Source organism: Galeopterus variegatus, unplaced genomic scaffold, assembly GCF_000696425.1.
Source record: "Galeopterus variegatus unplaced genomic scaffold, G_variegatus-3.0.2 Scaffold5315, whole genome shotgun sequence".
NCBI lineage: Eukaryota > Metazoa > Chordata > Mammalia > Dermoptera > Cynocephalidae > Galeopterus > Galeopterus variegatus.
Window position 1 is genome coordinate 131,533 of NW_007731426.1, and position 19,652 is coordinate 151,184.

Consider the following 19,652-nt stretch of genomic DNA (forward strand, 5'->3'; position numbering starts at 1 on the left):
AGTTTGAAAAATTCTGTTTTTAAGATGCGATCAAATTGTTGGCAAAATAATAGACTCTGGGATTTTCCATTATTGTATGTTTACTAGAGTATGATGTAATATCTGGAATAAAGCCTTTTGCTAGTGAATTTTTCCTAAAATTTGGCCTCTGCTTTTGAGAAAATTCCAACTCTAATTACAGTTAGAAAGTAGCCCAATGATTAAAATTACTGGAAGTAAAGTACATGTCAATATAATACATGTAGTTTAGCTACTAAGATTACAGACTCTGAATTCAGAAAGACGGGTTTAAATCTCAGCTCCACCATGTTGTAGTTGTGTAAAATTACCTGACTTCAGTTTACTTATCTGTAAATTGTTTAAAGATAGTAAGATGGACCTCATTAGGATGCTTTGAAGATTAAATGGAGTAGTATATTAAAGCACTTAGAACAGTGGTGCATGGTAAGTGATCGCCAGCTGTTAGCTCATTATCATACAGGAACTTTCAGAGATATATTCGGGCAAAGTGCTTAATTTCCCATTAATGGTTTGTAAATAATAACTGTAGCACTGTTCTCTAATGTACTCAAATAAAAGAAGTTAAAATATTGAAAATACTACACCTTAAGTGTTCCAAGAGTTTGTCTTATGCTTTTCCCTTAAACTATGCAGCTTTATCCCTAGCATTAATCTCTAGCACTAAGAGTAAGATTTCTTTAAACGACACTAGTTATACTTAAACTTCACATCCTACGAGCACACTGATAGGTTTTATAAATATTATAGTATGTTAATAATCAGTATATTCTCCATTCAATTATCTTTGAATGTAAAGAATTAAGAAGATCTAAAATTATTATCTAAAATGTTCTATAACTTCATAACAGTGAAGAAATTACCTCAATATCTCAAGCGCATGCAGTAATGAAGTAGGGGCAAATGTTAACAAGTAAATTTAAGATCAGAAAATGCTACAGATGGAAAGGCCCTTGGTATCTAGCACCATCATTAGACAGAGAATTTACATAAATTGTTCAAGACCTTGAAGTTAATCAATGGCAGAGTTAAATTTTAATTGTGTAGTTTATTTTTATGCTACTTTTTAATGCAACAAATATGTATTGAGTATCTTTTAGATACCAGTGTCTGTGCTAAGTGGTAGAGGCATTATGCTTGTAGCCATCATATATTTGTTAGTCTTGAGGGTTCTCACAACATTATTTATTCACTAACCTAATAACTAAAAACTGCTAGAAACTGTGAAAGAATTAAAATGGTGCTATAACTCATCATGACTATATCTTTAGATACTATCAGACATTATGTTTTAAATTCTAGAAGTTTGCCATTATTCATACCTTAGAGGCATCTGAGAATTTACGTAGTGAGCTATGAGATAAGAAAACAGATAGGAAAATAGGTCAATTAAATGAAAATTGGAGAGTTCTATTTTTAAAAAAATACTTGTTCTTAAATTATAGTGTATAAGATCCTTTGAAATATTCATTTAAGCCATCAAATTGGAGATTTTGATTCAACAAACTTGAGATGGAAATCAGGTTTTTTATTTTTTTCATATTTGCTTCAGATAATTTTTTTATTGCAACATAAATGATTGTACATATCTGTGGTGTACAGCATTGAATATCCATACCTGTGTGCACTATGTGATGCTGAATCAGGATAATTAGTATATTCAACATTACACAACGTAATCATTTTTTGTGAAATCAGTTTTTTTATTAGGCACCTCAGAAGATTCTGAGGCAGGTGCTCCTCTCATAATACTCTGAAAAACACTCACCTTGAGTGAAAATGTCTTCACTAATTAAATCCAAGATTGAAAGCTTCTAAAAATAAAAGGAGTGTCTATTGAAATAGTCTCAGGGATTATTTAATATATTTCATTAAAGTGTTCTGCCAGTTGATAAATTCCTCCTTCCTTTCCATAAAGTTCCTGAGAGTTGAAATATCTATGATATTTCAAATCAATGGCTTAAGAAATGAATGTTCTCACAGGAATTGAAATAAAAATACTTTAAATAAGGTTCACAGAATCATACAAATTTGATACATGGAAGAAGTAGACTATATGAAACTTAATATTTACAAAAATTAGAAAACCGAGCTGCAGGGCATTTACGTGCTGAATGAATTGCATTTAGTTTGTGACAAAGCTTAATAATACAACTCAGATCTTATTACATGCTTTTCACCAATCACATACTTCAAAATTATTATACCACAGAATCAGGCTTGCTTGAAATTTTTCAAAGATGTTCAGTATATTGTCACAAACATTATTCTTTTCTATAAGTATATGTTAAATTGAATTCAAAAGTGTCTGTTTGTTAATGAAATTAAAGATGGTGCTTGATGTTAGTATATGAGACTGCTGTGCTTTTATGAGTTAAATAAGTCAATGCAACTTTTAAAATAAGTCTTTCCTAAATAAACTGACTAGAAAACTACGAAGACTGTCTTTTATCCAATTACTCTCTAAAAGCAGTGCTGCATTTTACTGGTATTTGGTATGATATCTAAAATAAAAATCTAAAGATTTTTTTTTCAGTTTTATAGAGCTGACCAACTTGGAGAACAGGAATATAGAGAAGATAATATATCTGTATACAGACCAAGGATTTTAAATTTAAATCATTTATAATTTGTGTTGAACTAACTAGAACCCTAAACAATGTTGGAGAGTAAATTCCGAGTTTTGTTTTTCCCCTGAAATCAATGATGTGTTCACTTCTCTTTTGTTACCAAGGATGTATTCATTAAAAATTTAATTAGTCATGAGATATTAGCAATTTGCCTAAAACTGGACACATAGTAATTGCTTACATAATATTTGTTATGTAAGTTCTCTTTAAGAGGAGATATCTAAAGGATAGCTTAGTTTAATCCAGCCATGCTGCCTGTTTTTCTTAGTTTGATTAAACCATCCCCAGGGAACATGTGACTGCCACTGTGCAACACTATAAAAAATTTTTGAGATCCAATTACGGCCAAGGCCCTAGTCAAAAGGATTGATGTTATTTAAAGACATTCCTACATCCAAATTGAAACTGAAACAAAATGAGAAAGGGCTAATCATGCCTAAACTCTAGACAATTGTTATAGTGAAGGATATAAGGATATTCTCTACCCTATACCCTATATGAGTATAAATTGAGGTGATAGGCATGCATTGAGTACTTTCAGATCTCAAAGATCTCTTATTGAAAAAGATAGGTCTGGACAGAGCACCTGGCCACTCATTAATTTATTCATTATTTTAACATATATTTACTGACTACAAACTATGTGTAAGAAACTAAGGCAGTAAGAATATGTTGTTGAATAGCACAGAAATTGTCTGCATCTGTATGATCTTTGCTGTTGGATGAAGAGCAATGAAAAATTGAGCAAAAAAAAAAAAACAAAGTAAGATACTTATAGAGATTGATATATAGCATAAAAGAAGTAAGAAAGGTAAAGAATTCAGTTTAGTTAAATGGCTAGAAAAAGTCTTCGAGAAGGCAATGCATATTTAATATAAAAAAAGATGGAGCTATATCTAGGCAATAGGAAAAACAAATGCAAGATAATCAAAAAGGAAAAAAAGTTTGATATGTTTCATGGACAAAATTAAAGTCCATGTATCTTGGCCAGACAGATGCTTGAGGTAAAGAGAAGGGAGAGTGCAGAGCTTAATTTTCTATCACAACTCTGCTGTGAGATCAAGTGACTTGAGTTGAGATGGTAATCCAAAAGCACTATCAATTCCAAACAGGTAAGTGGCTAAAAGTTGAAATATACAGTAAAGACTTAATAAATGTGACACTAAGAGTTGAAAAAATAGAGGAGTGATGTCATCAAGATGGTGGAATAGACAATTCCTAGTGTTGCACCCCCAACAACCAATCAACTTACTACTATTAAAATTCAGAAACTGCCATCCTGAGATAGTTGGACCTTGGGGGAAGAGGACGACAGGCAAGCAGAATTTGTCAAGGTGTGAAAGGCCATGGCGAGAGAAAGAAGGGATCACTTGACCATTCCAAGCCACAGCCACTTCCAAAGCCAGCCTGGTTCAAGGCAAGGAGCAGCTGCCAAGAGAAGGCAAAGCCACAGCAGTGCCCTTTATGTGAAGCAACTTGGAATCTGCAGAAAGAAAAGGTGCTTTGAAGCGCACCATCCCATCTCACAGACCAGAAAAGCCACTAGCAAGCTTCTCCTGGACTCACACAGGAGCGTGGGGCCACTCCCTTGGATTGGAGGAAGAAGCCATCCAGAGTTCGGTGAGTATTCGCAGGGGACTTGTGCATGGCATGTCACATGGTAAATATTTGGAGTGCTGGGTGGGGAGACTAACCCATCAGTGGAGCACTGGGGCAGAATATAGGCAGCTGATCTGCCTTGCAGTTAGCACAGGTACAACACAGTGGAGACCTCTCAGGGTGATAGAACTGCAGGGGGCACAGTTTGTAGGAAAGACTGGGCTAAAATTTTCAGACAGCCCAGTTGTGTCTGTGGTGATTTTCCAAGACTAGAAAGTGACTAAGAGGACAAAAATTAAAATCTGATCCACACAAGAATCTTCTCCATACAGCAAAGGAGAAATCTAGCTCAGGCACAGAACTCAAGTTGTGATCCCCACAGGAAGTTACCTCCAATTCAGGAATTAATCACAGGACAACAAATTAGTTCCATTACAGAGTTTATATAGTGTTGGTAACTGTTAATCCACCACAGAATGGGAAAATAAAACCCCACAGAGCAGAGACAAAGCTCTGATATTAACAATTAAAGGTCTAACACCACCAAAAAATACCTATAAAATCTGGAAGAGGTAGCAATCTCCTCAAATGCTCAGGCATAGATGTAAGGACACAAAGATCAAGAAAGAACAGAGAAATGAGACACCACAAAGGGAAACAAAGCACCGGCAATGGACCCAGAAGAACAGTGGATTTATGAAATGTCTGACAGAGAATTCAGAATAACACTCCTAAGGATGTTCAAGGAGTCACAAGAAAATACAGATAAATATTTAACTAATATCTTAAATGGAAAGCAATTCAGGAGCAGAATGAGAAACTTAACAAAGGAATAGAATCAATTTTAAAAAGTAGACCTTCTAGAAATAAATAATGCATTATCTGAAATGAGAAACTTGATAGAAATCTTCAACATTAGACTTGATCAGAGGAAAGGATCAGAGAAACTTAATGTTTTCAAGTACAGAAAATATGAAATTATTAAATCGGAGTAGCAGAAACAAAAATGAATAAGAAAAATGAGAAAGGGAAAAGACCTGGAAATCATATTCAAGGAAATAATGACTGAATTTTTTCCATTTAAGAAAAAAGTTGACAACATCTGGGTACAGGAAGTACAGAGGTTGCCAATCAAATTCAATCCAAAGAGAAACACCACAAGGCACATCATGATTGACTGATTAAAAAAGAAAAAGAAAGAATACTGAAAGCAGCAAGAGAAAAGAAACACAAAGCATTCAATGGAGCCCCAATATGTCTCTCAGTGGATTTCTCACAGAAATCCTATAGGCCAAAAGAGAATGGTATGTGCTAAAAGAAGACTGTAAACCAAGAATTCTGTATCCAGCAACACTCATCTTCAAATATGAAAGAGAAATAAAATCTTTCCCAGATAGACAAAAGTTAAGGGAATTCACGAATGCCACCTTCCTTACAAAAGATGCTAAAAGAAGTTCTTCAATCTGAAAGAAGACAATGATAAAGAGTAGCAAGAAAACATTTGAAGGTGCATAACTCACTAGTAAAGTAAGTACTTTAGTACTTTAGTACTTACACAACCTCAGTGTACTACAGTGCTTTAAGGAGGGTGAATATATCCTTGACATGAAGACTAAAGGACAAATCTGACAAGATAATAACAGATACAACTATGTAAGAGATAGGCAATATTAAAAATGTGTAACTTGAAACTACAAAATGACAAAAAATGGAAGGTGGGAGGAATGACACAAAAGCATAGAGTTGGCTTTTTTTTTTTTTTTTTTTAAGATATTCAAGTTAAGTTATTAGTCTAAAATAATCTGTTATAACCATAATGTGTTTTTTGTAATCCTCATGGTAACCATAACACAAAACTTATAAGAGACATACTAAAAATAATGAGAAATCAAAATATACTGCTAAAGAAAACCACTCAACCACAAAGAAATATAAGAAAAAAATAAGAGGAAAAAACTACCTACAGGGCCAGCCCAGTGGCGCACTGCTACAGTGCACCGCTTGGGAGCATGGCAGCGCTCCCGCCGAGGGTTCGGATCCCACATACAGACCGGCCACTCACTGGCTGAGCGAGGTGCGGGTGCAGCACCGAGGGTTGCGATCCTGTTGCCGGTCCGGTCCGGTACGGTACGGGCGCGACACTGAGGGTTGCGATCCGTTGCCGGTCACGAAAAAAGACAAAAAGGAAAAAAAAAAAAAAAAACTACCTACAAATCAACCAGAAAAAAAGTAACAAAATGTCAGTAACACATCCCTATGTTTCAATAAGAGCTTTAAAAGTAAATGGATTAAATGATGCAATTAAAAGACACAGGGTGGAGATTCTAAAACAAAAAACAATAAGAAAATAATTTCACATTTAATGACACATATCAACTAAAAGTGAAGGTACTGGAAAAAGATATGTTATGCAAATGGAAACCAAAAAAGGGCAGGATTAGCTATACTTATATCAGATAAACTTCAAGCAAAGGGAAGTTAAATGAAAGAAAGAAAAGTGATTACATAATGAGAAAGGGATCAGTTTAACAAGAGGATATAACAATTCTAAGCATATGTGCACCCAGCCACCAGAGCAACCAGATATATAAAGAAATTAGAACTAGTGGGAGAGATAGACTACCACACAATAATAGTTGGAGACTTTAAGAAAGGGATAAATAATTGAGACAGAAAACTAACCAGGAAACATCAGATACAATCTCTATTCTAGGCTGATTATTGCAGTTCTAATGGACCTTTAAAGAATATTTCATCCAACAGCTGCAAAATATACATTCTTCTCAGTAGCACATGGGACATTCTCCAGAATAAGCCACATGTTAGGTCACAAAAAAAGTCTAAAAAATTAAAAACAAAAAAGAAATCAGCTATCTTGTTTGACCACAACAAAGTAAAACTAGAATTTAACAAGAAAAGGAACACTTGGAACCGTGGAAATACATGGAAATTAAACAACATGGTCCAAAAAAGCAATGGGTGAAAGAAGAAATTAAAAATTAAAAGAAATTAAAAATCCTGGGGACAAATGAAAATGAAAACACAACACACAAGAATGTATGGGATACAGTGAAAGCAGTTCTAGGAGGAAAGTTAATAGCAATAAATACCTACATCAAAAACCAAGAAATACCTCAAATAAACAACCTAACATTACCCCTCAAAGAACTAGAAAAACAAGAGAAAATCAAACCTAAAATTAGGAGAGAAATAACAGAGATCAGAGCAGAAATAAATAAGTTAGACATTAAAAAATTTTAAAAATTGATGAAACAAAGAGTTGTTTTTTTGAAAAAATAAACAAAATAAATAAACCTTTACCTAGATTAAGGAAGAAAAAAGAGAAGAAAAACTCAGAAATGAAAAAGAAACCATTGCAACTGATAAAACAGAAATACAAATGATGATAAGGGACCACTACAAACAGTTATTTGCAACCTAACTGGAAAATCTAGAAGAAATGGATAAATCCTTGGACACATACAATTTACCAAGATAGAATCATAAAGAACTAGAAAACCTAAACAGACCAATAATGAGCAATGAGATTGAAGTGGTAATAAAAAGTCTCCCAACAACGAAAACCTCAGGACCAGATGACTTTACTGCCCAATTCTGCCAAACATTTAAAGCAAAACCTATACCACTTTTTCTCAAACCCTCCCACAAATTGAAGTGGATGGAAAACTTCCAGTCTCACTCTATGAGGCTAGCCTTACCCTCTGATGGAGTTTGAATGTGTTGCCCACTCCAAAACTCATGTGGAATTTTGATCTCCTATGCGGCAGTATTGGAAACTGATTGAATCATGTGGGCGGATCTCTCATGAATGGATTAATGCTCTTCCTGGGGGAGGGGGAATTAATGAGTGAGTTCTCCCTCTATTAGTTCCCACAAGAGAGCTCATTGCTTAAAAAGACCCTGGCACCTTCTCTCTCTCTCTTGCTTCCTCTTGCCATGTGATCTGCTTGTATCCACCAGCTGCTGCCACTTTTCCGCCATGAGTAGAAGCAGCCTGAGGCCCGTGCCAGATGCAGCTGTCCCAGAATCATAAGCCAAATAAACCTCTCTTCTTTATAAACTACCCAGTCTCAGGTAATTCTGTTATAGCAACACAAAAGTGACTAAAACACCCTCATACCAAAATTAGAAAAAATACATACAAAAAAGAAAACTATAGGCAAATATTCCTACTGAATACCATCATCCGAATCCTCAGCTAAATACGAGCAAACAGAATCCAACACATTAAAAATATCACTCACCATGATCAAGTGGGATTCATCCCAGTTGTGCAAAAAATAGTTCAACATACTAAAATCAACAAAAGTGATACCTCACATCAACAGAACAAAGGAAAAAGAATATGATGATTTTGATAGACACAGAAATAGCTTTTGATTAAATTCAGTACCACTTCATGATGAAAATACTCAACAGATTAGGTAAAGAAGGAATACACCTCAAAACAATAAAGGCTATGTATGAGAAATCTGCAACTAATATCATACTGAATATACCAAAATTGGAGGCTATTCCTCTAAGATCTGGAACAAGACAGGGATTTTGACTTACCCCACTCCTATACAACATAGTACTAGAAGTTTGGGCCTTTGCAATAAGGCATGAGAAAACAATAAAAACATGCAAATATAAAAGGAGGAAGTCAAACTATCAATTTTTACAGATGGCATGATCCTATACATAGAAAACCCTGAAGGGTCCAGCAAAAAATTATTGGAAATAATACATGAATTCAGTAAAGTCACAGGATACAAAATCAACACAAAAAAATCAATAGCCTTCCTATATGCCTACAACAAAACAGCCAAAGGAGAAATCAAGAAAGTCATCCCATTTACAATAGCAAAAAAATAGTAAAAAATTTTACCAAGGAGGTGAAAGATCTATACGATGAAAACTCTAAAACATTGGTGAAAATAATTGAACATGACACAAATAAATGAAAGATATCCCCTGTTCATCAGTTAGAAGAATTAACATCATCAAAATGTTGATTTTATCCTATTCAATCTGTAGATTACCTATCAAAATACCAATGTCATTCTTCACAGAAATAGATAAAATAATCTTAAAATTTGTATAAAACCTAATAAGACCCCCTATAGCTAACACAATCTTAAAAAAATTAAAAAAGGACAAAGATAGAGGCTTCACACTCCCTTACTTCAAAATATACTATAAATCAACAGTAACAAAAACCATATAGTACTGGCATAAAAACAGACAAATAAATTAGCAGTACAGAATGGAGATCCCAGACATATACCCATGCACTTACAGCTAACTAGTTTTTGACAAAGGGGCCAAAAATACACAGTGAGGAAAGGATAGCCTCTTCAATAGATGATGCTGGGAAATCTGAATATGCACATGCAAAAAATTGAAACTAGACCCCTTACTCTCACCATACACAAAAGCAACTCAAAAATGGATTAAAGACCTTATTTAAAACACCTTAAACTCTGAAACTACTAGACAAAAACAGGGGAAAGCTTACATGAAATGGGACTGGGTAGTGCTTATTTGGAAAGGCTACTAAGGCACAGGCAAGTAAATAAAAAATACACAAACAGGACTACACCAAACTAAAAAGCTTCTGCACAACAAGAGAACTACAGAAGAAACTCAGAAGTGAATGCACTGACCTGTCATTGCAGTACTGCCTAGTGACTCCCCATTCCACCGTCCACCAGTGATCCAACTGGGTGTGCTGATGTATGGCAGACCAGAAGCCAAATACCATGCCCACATTCAGCCAGACTGGGTATCCTGACATGCACCTGTCCAGAAGCCCCTGCCCAATACCCACAGGTGGTCAGACCATGCACTCCAAAGAGGGCCTGTCCAGCAGTACTGCTCAGCACCCACAAGCAGAGGAATAGGGTGCTCTACCAAAGGCTTGCCTAATGGCCCCATCAGCCTTCTGAGAAGTTGTTCAGCTTCTCCCTTAGCAGTCCAAAACCTTGACCACAAAGGAATGCATAACCTGACAGTTGCCACCACCTCCCAACCCCAGAATGCTACTGCCACAGTCACCCTTCTCCCCACACAGAAGTTGGTCCTGCTCCTCACCAATGCCCAGACTGGTTGCAACCAGCTCCACTTCACCCTGAGTCAGGAGTTCCTGAATTTTACGAGGTGGGATGAAAGAAGAAAGAGGAAGAAGCAAGGACCCAGGAGAAGCCTCTACCCACAGGAAAGAAGAAAGAAAAACCTCACCCAGGGATATTCATTCAAACCTAGTACCTTCAGCACACCCAAGTGCACCTATCAGGGTCACAGGATGTGAGCAAGGCTGATACAAAGTCTGCCCTGGGCCTATGGTCAATATAAAACACATCTTCAGAAGGCAGTCTCTCTCCTCAAAAGTACTCCAGAGAAATACAAGAAGCAACTACTCTACCAGATGACCATACATCAACATAAGGAAACTGGATATATGAAAAACAAGAATATAGACACCACCAAAGCAATACAATAATTCTCAAGCACTAGACCCCCCAAAGCAGGGAACTTTTGAAATAACTGAAAAGGAATTCCAAACAACAATCTGAAGAAAATTCAATGAGATACAAGAGGACTCAGTTAGAGCACAGTATAAAATGAGGAAAACAATCCAGGACATGAAGGAGAAACTTTATGAAGACATAAATACCTTTAAAAAATGTAGCAGAACTCATGAAACTTAATAATTCCTTAAAAAAAAATACAACCAAGAGCTTAAGCAACAGTCTAGAGCAAGCACTAGAAAGAATTTCTGATCTTGAAGACCATCTTTCTGAAATAACCCAAGTGGACAACAAAGAAAAAGAAAAGAAAAGAAAAGAGAATGAAAAAACAACAATCTATCTATGAGAGCTGTCAGACAACCTTAAGCACACAAACATTGGAATCATAGGTGTCCCATAAAATGAGAAAAAAAAAGGCATTGAAAACCTACTCAACAGTATAATAGTTGAAAACTTTCCAAGTTTGGAAGAGATACTGACTCTCTGACTGAAGAAGCTCAAAGATTCCCAAACAGATTCAATCCAAAAAGGTCCTGTCCAAGGCACATTGTACTAAAACTGTCAGTCAAAGGCAAAAAGAGAATCCTAGAAGCAGCAAGAGAAAAGCATAAAGTCATACATAAGGAAGCCTTCATCAGACAACAACAGACTTCTCAGCAGAAATCTTACAGGCTAGAAGAGAACTGGATAATTTATTCAAAGCACTAAAAGAAAAAATAGTCAGCCAAGAATACTATACTTAGTAAGACTATCCTCCAGAAATGAAGGAGAAATAGTGTATTTCCCTGACTAACAAAGCTGCATGATATCAAAACCACATGAACTGCACCACAAGAAATCTTCAAGGGAGTCCTGCTTCTGCAATCCAGAAAACAATAGTCAAGAACATGAATGTATGAGATAGAACAAAATCCACAAGTAGAAAATATGTGCAATTGAGAAAGACAAAGAAACTATATCTTACCACTTGAAAAAAACCAACAAACACCAAAGACAAACAATAGAAATGGAAAAAAGGGGGCCGGCCCGGTGGCGCACTGGATAGTGCGCCGCTTGGGAAGCGCGGCAGCGCTCCCGTCTGAGGGTTCGGATCCCACGTACAGACCGGCTCCCGCTCACTGGCTGAGCGAGGCGCGGGAGCAACGCCGAGGGTTGCGATCCCGTTGCCGGTCCCCGGTCCGGTACGGGGGCAACACTGAGGGTTGCGATCCGTTGCCGGACACGGAAAAAAGACAAAAAAAAAAAAAAAAAAGAAATGGAAAAAAGAACCAAAGACATTTAAAATAATCATACAAAAATCAATAAAATGACAGGAGTGACACAATAACTCTAAATAACAATGCTAAATGTATATGGGTTGTATTCCCTATTCAAAAGACACAGACTGGTTGAATGGATTAAAAAACAACACCCAACTAACTATATTCTGTCTATAAGAAACCTACCTCACCTGTAAAGACTCACACAGACTAATAGTGAAGTGATGGAAAAAGAAATATACCTCAAATGAAAAATAAAAATGAGCAGGAATCACTATTCTTATATTGGATAAAATAAACTCTAATCAAAAATCTATAAAAAGGGACAAAAAATGTCATTGTATAATGATAAAGGAATCTATCCCGTGAGAATATAGACCAATTATAAATATATAGGCACCCAACATTGGAGCACCTAGATATATAAAGCAAACACTATCAGATTTAAAGAGAGAGAAGGACACCAATATGATAATAATGAGGCCCTCAAACACCCCTCTGTCATACTGGATAGATCATATAGGCAACAAATCAGAAGAGAAACAGAGTAATAGACCACATGTCGGGCCATAAATCACGTCTAAACAAATTTTTAAAAATTGAAATCATTTCAAGTGTCATTCATATCACAATAGATTAAAACTCAAAATCAATAATATGCAACATATTGGAAATGATACAGCTACATAGAAATTATCATTATGCTCTTGAATGGCCTATCGGTCAAAGAAATAATTAAATAAAGATTTTTTGACTTCTTGAAACTAATGATAATAAAGCAACATCATACCAAAAATTATGGGACACTGTAAAAGCAGTAATAAAAGGAAAGTTTATGTAACAAATGCTTACATTAAAGGGATATAAAGGTTCCAAATAAACAGCATAACATTACATCTCAAAGAACTAGAAAAAAAAAAGGGCAGTCCAATCCCCAAACTATTAGATGTAAAAATAAAAAAAAATTAAGATCAGAGCAGAGTGAAATGAAATAGAGACCAAAAAAAGATACAAAAATCAGTGAAATAAAAATTTGTACTTTTGAAATGATAAACAAAATAGACAAACCATTAGCTAGTCTAAAATAAATCATAATAAAAAATTAAAAAAATAAATAGTAAAATGAAAAAAAATGATGTACTACATGAAAAAAAGAACGAAAAGCCTAAAGACACTATTAAACAAACAAAGAAAGAAACCTCTTATAGCTGACAATATCAGTATATTTGCAGGATACAAATTCAATATACGAGAATCAGTTGTTTTTTTTATACCACAACAATGAACTAGCAGAAAAGAAATCAAGAAAGCAAACCTATTTACAATAGATACCAAGAAAGTGGTATGTCGATATATGTTCTCAAAAATGCAACTTTTTGTTTCATTGATCTTTTTTATCATCTTTTGAGACTCCATTTCATTTAATTCTGCTCTGATCTTCAGTGTACTAATTTGGGGATTTGGTTATTTTTGTTTTAGAGACTTGATTTGTTATCTAACATGTGGTCTACCCTAGAGAATGTTCCATGTGCTTATGAGAAGAATGTACATTCTGTAGTCATTGGATGAAATATTCTTTAGATATCTGCCAGGTTCAATTTGTCTAACACACAGTTTAAATCATGAGTTTCTCTGTTGATCTGTTGCTTAAATGATCTCTCCAGTGTTGAGAAAGGGGTGTTCAGGTTTTCAACTGTTATTAAATGTGATTATTGGTCTAAATAAAATAAAAGATCTAAATGCACCAATTAAAAGACAGAAATTGTCAGAGTAGAAAAAAAAATACCCAAGTATATCTTGCTACAAAAACAAACAAGCAAACAAACAAACACAAAAACACTGTAAAATAAAGATACATATATGTTAATAGATAAAGGATGGGGGACGTTATACAATAGTAACCCTAATTTAAAAAAAGTTTGAATGTCTATATTAACTTCAAATAAAGCCAATTTCAGAGCAAGAAATAAACAAACAAACTAACCCACTATTATATTTGGGAATTTAAATACATCTCTTTCAGAAAAAGATCAAGTAATTCTATTATCAATAAATGGATGAGATTATTAATAAATTGATCTCAACAGGACTGTCAATCAACTTATTTGTTATTTTTTAAATTTTATTTTAACTTCTCAATATACATTGTAGTTGATTTTCATGTCCCATTACTTGTTCCTCTTTCCCTCTTCCCTCTCTCCCCTCCCCGCCACTCCATCATATTGGTTCACTTGTCTTAAAAAGTTAAAGGAATTGTGATTGTTGTGTCTTTCCACCCCAACTCTTTATTTGTTTGCATATTTATTTATTTTAAGCTTCCACAAATAAGTGAAAACATGTGGTATTTCTCTTTCTGTGCCTGACTTGTTTCACTTAATGTAATTCTCTCTAGGTCCACCCATGTTGTTGCAAATGGCAGTATTTCTTTCATTTTTTTTATAGCACAGTAGTTAGTATTTCATTGTGTAGATAGACCACAATTTCCTTATCTACTCATCTGATGATGGACATACGGGCTGGATCCAATTCTTGGCTATTGTAAATAGTGCTGCAATAAACATTGGAGTACAGATAGCCCTTTGGCATGATGATTTTCATTCCTCTGGGTATATTCCTAGCAGTGAGATAGCTGGGTCATATGGTAGATCTATCTGTAATTGTTTAAGGAATCTCCATATCATTTTCCTTAAAGACTGTACCATTTTGCAGCTCCACCAACAGTGAATAAGAGTTCCTTTTTCTCCACATCCTCTCCAGCACTTATCGTTCTCAGTCTTTTGTACGTTAGCCATCCTAACTGGGGTGAGATGGTATCTCAGTGTGGGTTTTGATTTGCATTTCCTGAATGCTGAGTGATGTTGAGCATTTTTTCATGTGTCTGTTGGCCATTTGTATATCTTCCTTTGAGAAATGCCTATTCAGCTCCTTTGCCCATTTTTTAATTGGGTTAGTTGTTTTTTTGCTGTTAAGTTCTCTGAGTTCCTTGTATATTATGGATATTAATCCTTTGTCAGATGTATATTTTGCAACTATTTTCTCCCACTCTGTTGGTTGTCTTTTCACTCTGTTGATTGTTTCTTTTGCTGTGCAGAAGCTTTTTAGTTTTACATAATTCCATTTGTTTATTTTTCCTTTGGTTGCATCAATCAACTTAATAAAAATGGCATTTGTAGAATATACCTTCTGTAATGGTTATTTTTATGTCAGCCTGGCTAGCTGGTCAAACACCAGTCTAGATGTTGCTGAAAAGTTTTTGTTGTTTTTTTACACATGTTATTAGCATTTTAATCAGTAGACTTGAGTAAAGCATATTATCCTTCATAATGTGTGTGTGTCTCATCCAATTAGTTGAAAAACACCTTAAAAGAAAAGACTGAGGTGCTTTAAGAAAAAAAGGAATTCTGCTTCCAGGCAGCCTTTGAACTCAATACTGCAGCACCAACTTCTGCCAGAATTTCCAGCATGCTGACAAACCCTGCAGTTTTCAGACTTGCCAGCCCCCACAATTGTATGAGCCAATATGAGGCAATCCCATATTTTATGTGTGTGGTGTGTGTGTGTGTGTGTGTGTGTGTGTGTGTGTGATACCATAGTATAACCATATACAGGGTTAACATCGTATAACTTTCCCCATCCTTTTTCTCTTAACGGATATGTGTCTTTGTGGTACACCCATACACATATAGTCATGTGTTGCTTGACAACAGGGATACGTGCTGAAAAATTCTTTTTTAGGTGATTTTGTCATTGCATGAACCTCAGAAGGTACTTACACAAACTTTGATGGTATAGCCTATTGCTCTTGGGCTACAAATTCATACACCATGTTATTGTACTGAATACTGTAGGCAATTGTAACACAATGATAAGTGTCTGTTCAACTAAACATAGAAAATATACAGTAAAAATACCGTCTTATAGTCTTATAGGACCATCATCTTATATGCAGTTTTTTGTTGACTGAAATGTCATTTTGAGGCACATGACTGTTCATATGTGTGTGTATGTATGTGTCTGTGTTTGTTTGTGTGTACATACATCCTATTGGTACTTTTTCTCTGGAGAATGATGACTAATACACCCTCCAATAGCAGCAGAATCCACATTCTCTTCAAGTTCACCTGGACCATTTAATAAGAGGGACCACAGTCTGAGCAATAAATTGCACCTTCAAAAATGTAAAATAATAGAAATTATGCAAAGTATGTTTCAGACTACAACATTTTTATCTATATATCAATAACAATAAAATACCTGGAAATTCCCCAAATATTTAAAAATTAACCCCACTTCCTAATAATGCAATAAGTCCAATGACATTTTAAACTAAATTGAAATAAAATTAAAACTCATCAAAATTTTGGAAATGCAGTGAGAGCAGTGCTTAGAAGAAAATGTATAGCATTAAATGCATATATTAAAAAGGCATGAAGATCTAAAATTAATAATCTAAACTTCCGTCATAGGAAACTAGTAAAAGAAGAGTTTAGTCCAGAATTTATGGAAGATAAAAAAAGAAAAAGTAATAAACTCACCATAATTACATTCTTCAAGTCTTGATGTCTCTAGCCATCTAGTTAGATAGATAGGTAGGTAGATAGAAAATAGATAGATGATAGATAGATAGATAGATGATAGATGATAGATAGATGATAGATAGATAGATAGATAGATAGATAGATAGATAGATAGATAGATAGATAGATGATAGATAAAATGGATGTATGGATGGTGGGTGGGTGGATGGATGGATGGATGGATGGACAGAGAGTTATTCTGTGTTCATGGATTACAAGACTCAATATTAAGATGCCAATTCTCCTCAAATTGACCTATATATTCAATGCACTCTCAATCAAAATCCAGAAATATGTTTTGTATATATTTAAAAACTAATTCTAAATTTTATGTAAAAGGTGAAAGAGAGAATAGACAATACAATACTTAAGAAGGAAAAAAAGTTTGAGGACACACACTAGACAATTTTAAGACTTACTGTAAAGCTACAGTAATCAGAAAATTAAGTGTTGGCAAATAACACAAATATAGATCAACGTAATAATTTAGAGAATTTGTAAATAAAACACACAAATGTATTCAACAGACCTTTGGCAAAGGAGCAAAATCAGTTCAATGGAGAAAAGATAGTATTTTCAACAAATGGGCAGGATGATTTGGTTCTCTACATGAAAAAAAAATATATATATGAACCTGAGCATAGATCTTACATGTTTCTCACACACACACACACACACACACACACACACACACACACACACACACAAAAACTTAAAATAAATCATAGAGCTAAATAAGAAATACGAAATTATGGAACTTCTAGACGATAACATAGCACAGAATCTAGGTGACTTTGGGTTTGGAAATTAACTTTTAGATATTCTTTAAATGCACATTGATAATTGAAAGAAACTAATCTAAAAAGATTACACACTATATAGTTTCAAATTTTGATATTTTGGAGAAGGTAAAACTACACAATTAAAAGATCAGTAGATGCCAGGGTTTTGGGGGAGGAGGGAGGGATGAATAGTTGGAGCGCAGTGGATTTTTAGGGGAGTAAAACTATCTCTATGAAACTGTGATTGTGGACATTATGTCATTATATATTTATATATATGTATTGCATAGCATATTTGTCAAAATCCATCCAATATTCAATACCAAGAGTAAATTCTAATGTACATTATGATTTTTACTTAATACTGATATATTAATATTGACTCATCAATTGTAATAAATGCACCACACTAATTAAGATGTTAATAATAGGGGAAACTGGGGGAAGGAAAGAAAGCCCTTCAGGAAAGTCTCTGTACTTTCTGTTCAATTTTTCCGTAAGGCCAAAACTTTTCAAAAAATAATCTATTAATTAAGAAAAAAAAAAATGGGCTATCATGCCACAGAAAACAGAGCTAAATCTTAAATACATATGGTTAAGTAAAAGAGGCCGGTGAGAAAAGGCTACGTACCATATGATCCAAAGTAAACCATATTCTAGCAAAGGAAAATCTACAGCAATGATGAAAAGATCAATGGTTGATTTGGAGATGGGGATAATTTAATAGTTTTAATAATGTTATTCATCCAATCATATTTATTTATTCTTCTATCAGTGGACATCTGTGTTGTTTCCAGTTTTGGGCTCTTAAGAATAACTATTATTGAGGATTCTAAGAGTCTGCTAAACTTATCCCGTCACAGAATGGCATTTTACACTCCCACTAGCAATTAGAGATCAGTTGCTTCACACTCAAATAGCATTTAGTGTTGTTAATCTTTACAGTTTCAGCCATTCTGGTGGATGTACCACAACGTATATTTACAATTTGAAAAATTCTCTCTAACTTATTCATGTTAATGGCCATATTTTTCCTTTTCCCTATTTTTTTAAAAAATGGCTTGTCATTTTAAAATAGATTTGTAATTTTTAAATGTATGATTGATACAAGTACTTTATCAGATATATTTTTGAATATTTTTTTCCTAGTGTTGACTTGCCTATTAATTTTCTTAACAGGGTCTTTTGCTAAGATAAAGTTTTGAACTTTGTTGAAGTCTAATTTTCTTAAATATTTTCTCAGCGTATAGCTTCTTACATCTTAAGGTAACTTTACCTTCATAAAACTAATGGAGATATTCTACTATGTTTTCTCTTTCCTTTGTATATTGAGATTTTAACTTTAATTCCATGATCTATCTTAAATTATTATTATTATTATTATTATTATTATTATTATTATTATTATTGGTGGTGGTTGTGGTGGTGGCTGTCAAATAATCTTTTATCAAAATACTTTCTTTTGTATTTTTTATTAGCTGGGCATTCCACTGCACCACTGTTGATGTCATCTATTATATCTATGATGTCATGAGGTGGCCATCAACATTGCAGCCCAAAGACTGGTTAGTCCCCAGGTTCTCTTTAATGATTCCAGAGAATTCCCTGCCTGAAGATTTGTGCTGCATCTGTTAGGCAATGTTGATGATGTCACAAAAAGTAATATTTTAACTATGTGTAGTTTTTCTGTTTCTTTCTCTCTTGGTAGTTCCTTGAGGACTGTGATGATCAGGACAGAGGCAGAAGGTACCATCTCAATCTGGATCTGTCTGTTCAACTTCATTGTGATTCCTCAGACTCTTCCAGTCACTAGTTGCCTTAGCAATGTCATTACCAACCTTTTACTGAGACAGACACTGGGGGCCAATCTTGAAGGCTAGGGAAGATATGACACTGACTTCACTGTCAGTGCACCTCAGGTGTACACCTTTGATCTCATTTCAGTTGAACTTAGGTGGTATGGTGGAGGCAGCTAGGGTCAGGATGACTGAAGAAAGTTCCACCTTGGCCTGCTCCAAGCCAAAAACTGAAAGTTGAATTATTTTTAATGTATGATGTGAGTTAGGAGTTGAGATTACTTTTTTTCATATGCATATGCAGTTTTTCCATTTCTATTTCTTAAACAAAACATTTTCTATTTGTTTTGGTGTCTTGGACAGTAGGTTTTAAAGACATAAAGCCTAAGTTATAAAAATTATTTGCTATGTTTAAAAAATGTTTAGGAAAGTAAGCCACATCTGTGTCCTGTTCCTAA

General features: G+C 34.6%; 1 pseudogene; it reads right to left on the bottom strand.

Annotated features, from left to right (window-relative positions):
• The window catches only part of LOC103604655, a 68,508-nt pseudogene that overhangs the window by 47,061 nt on the left and 1,795 nt on the right, over nucleotides 1–19,652 (bottom strand).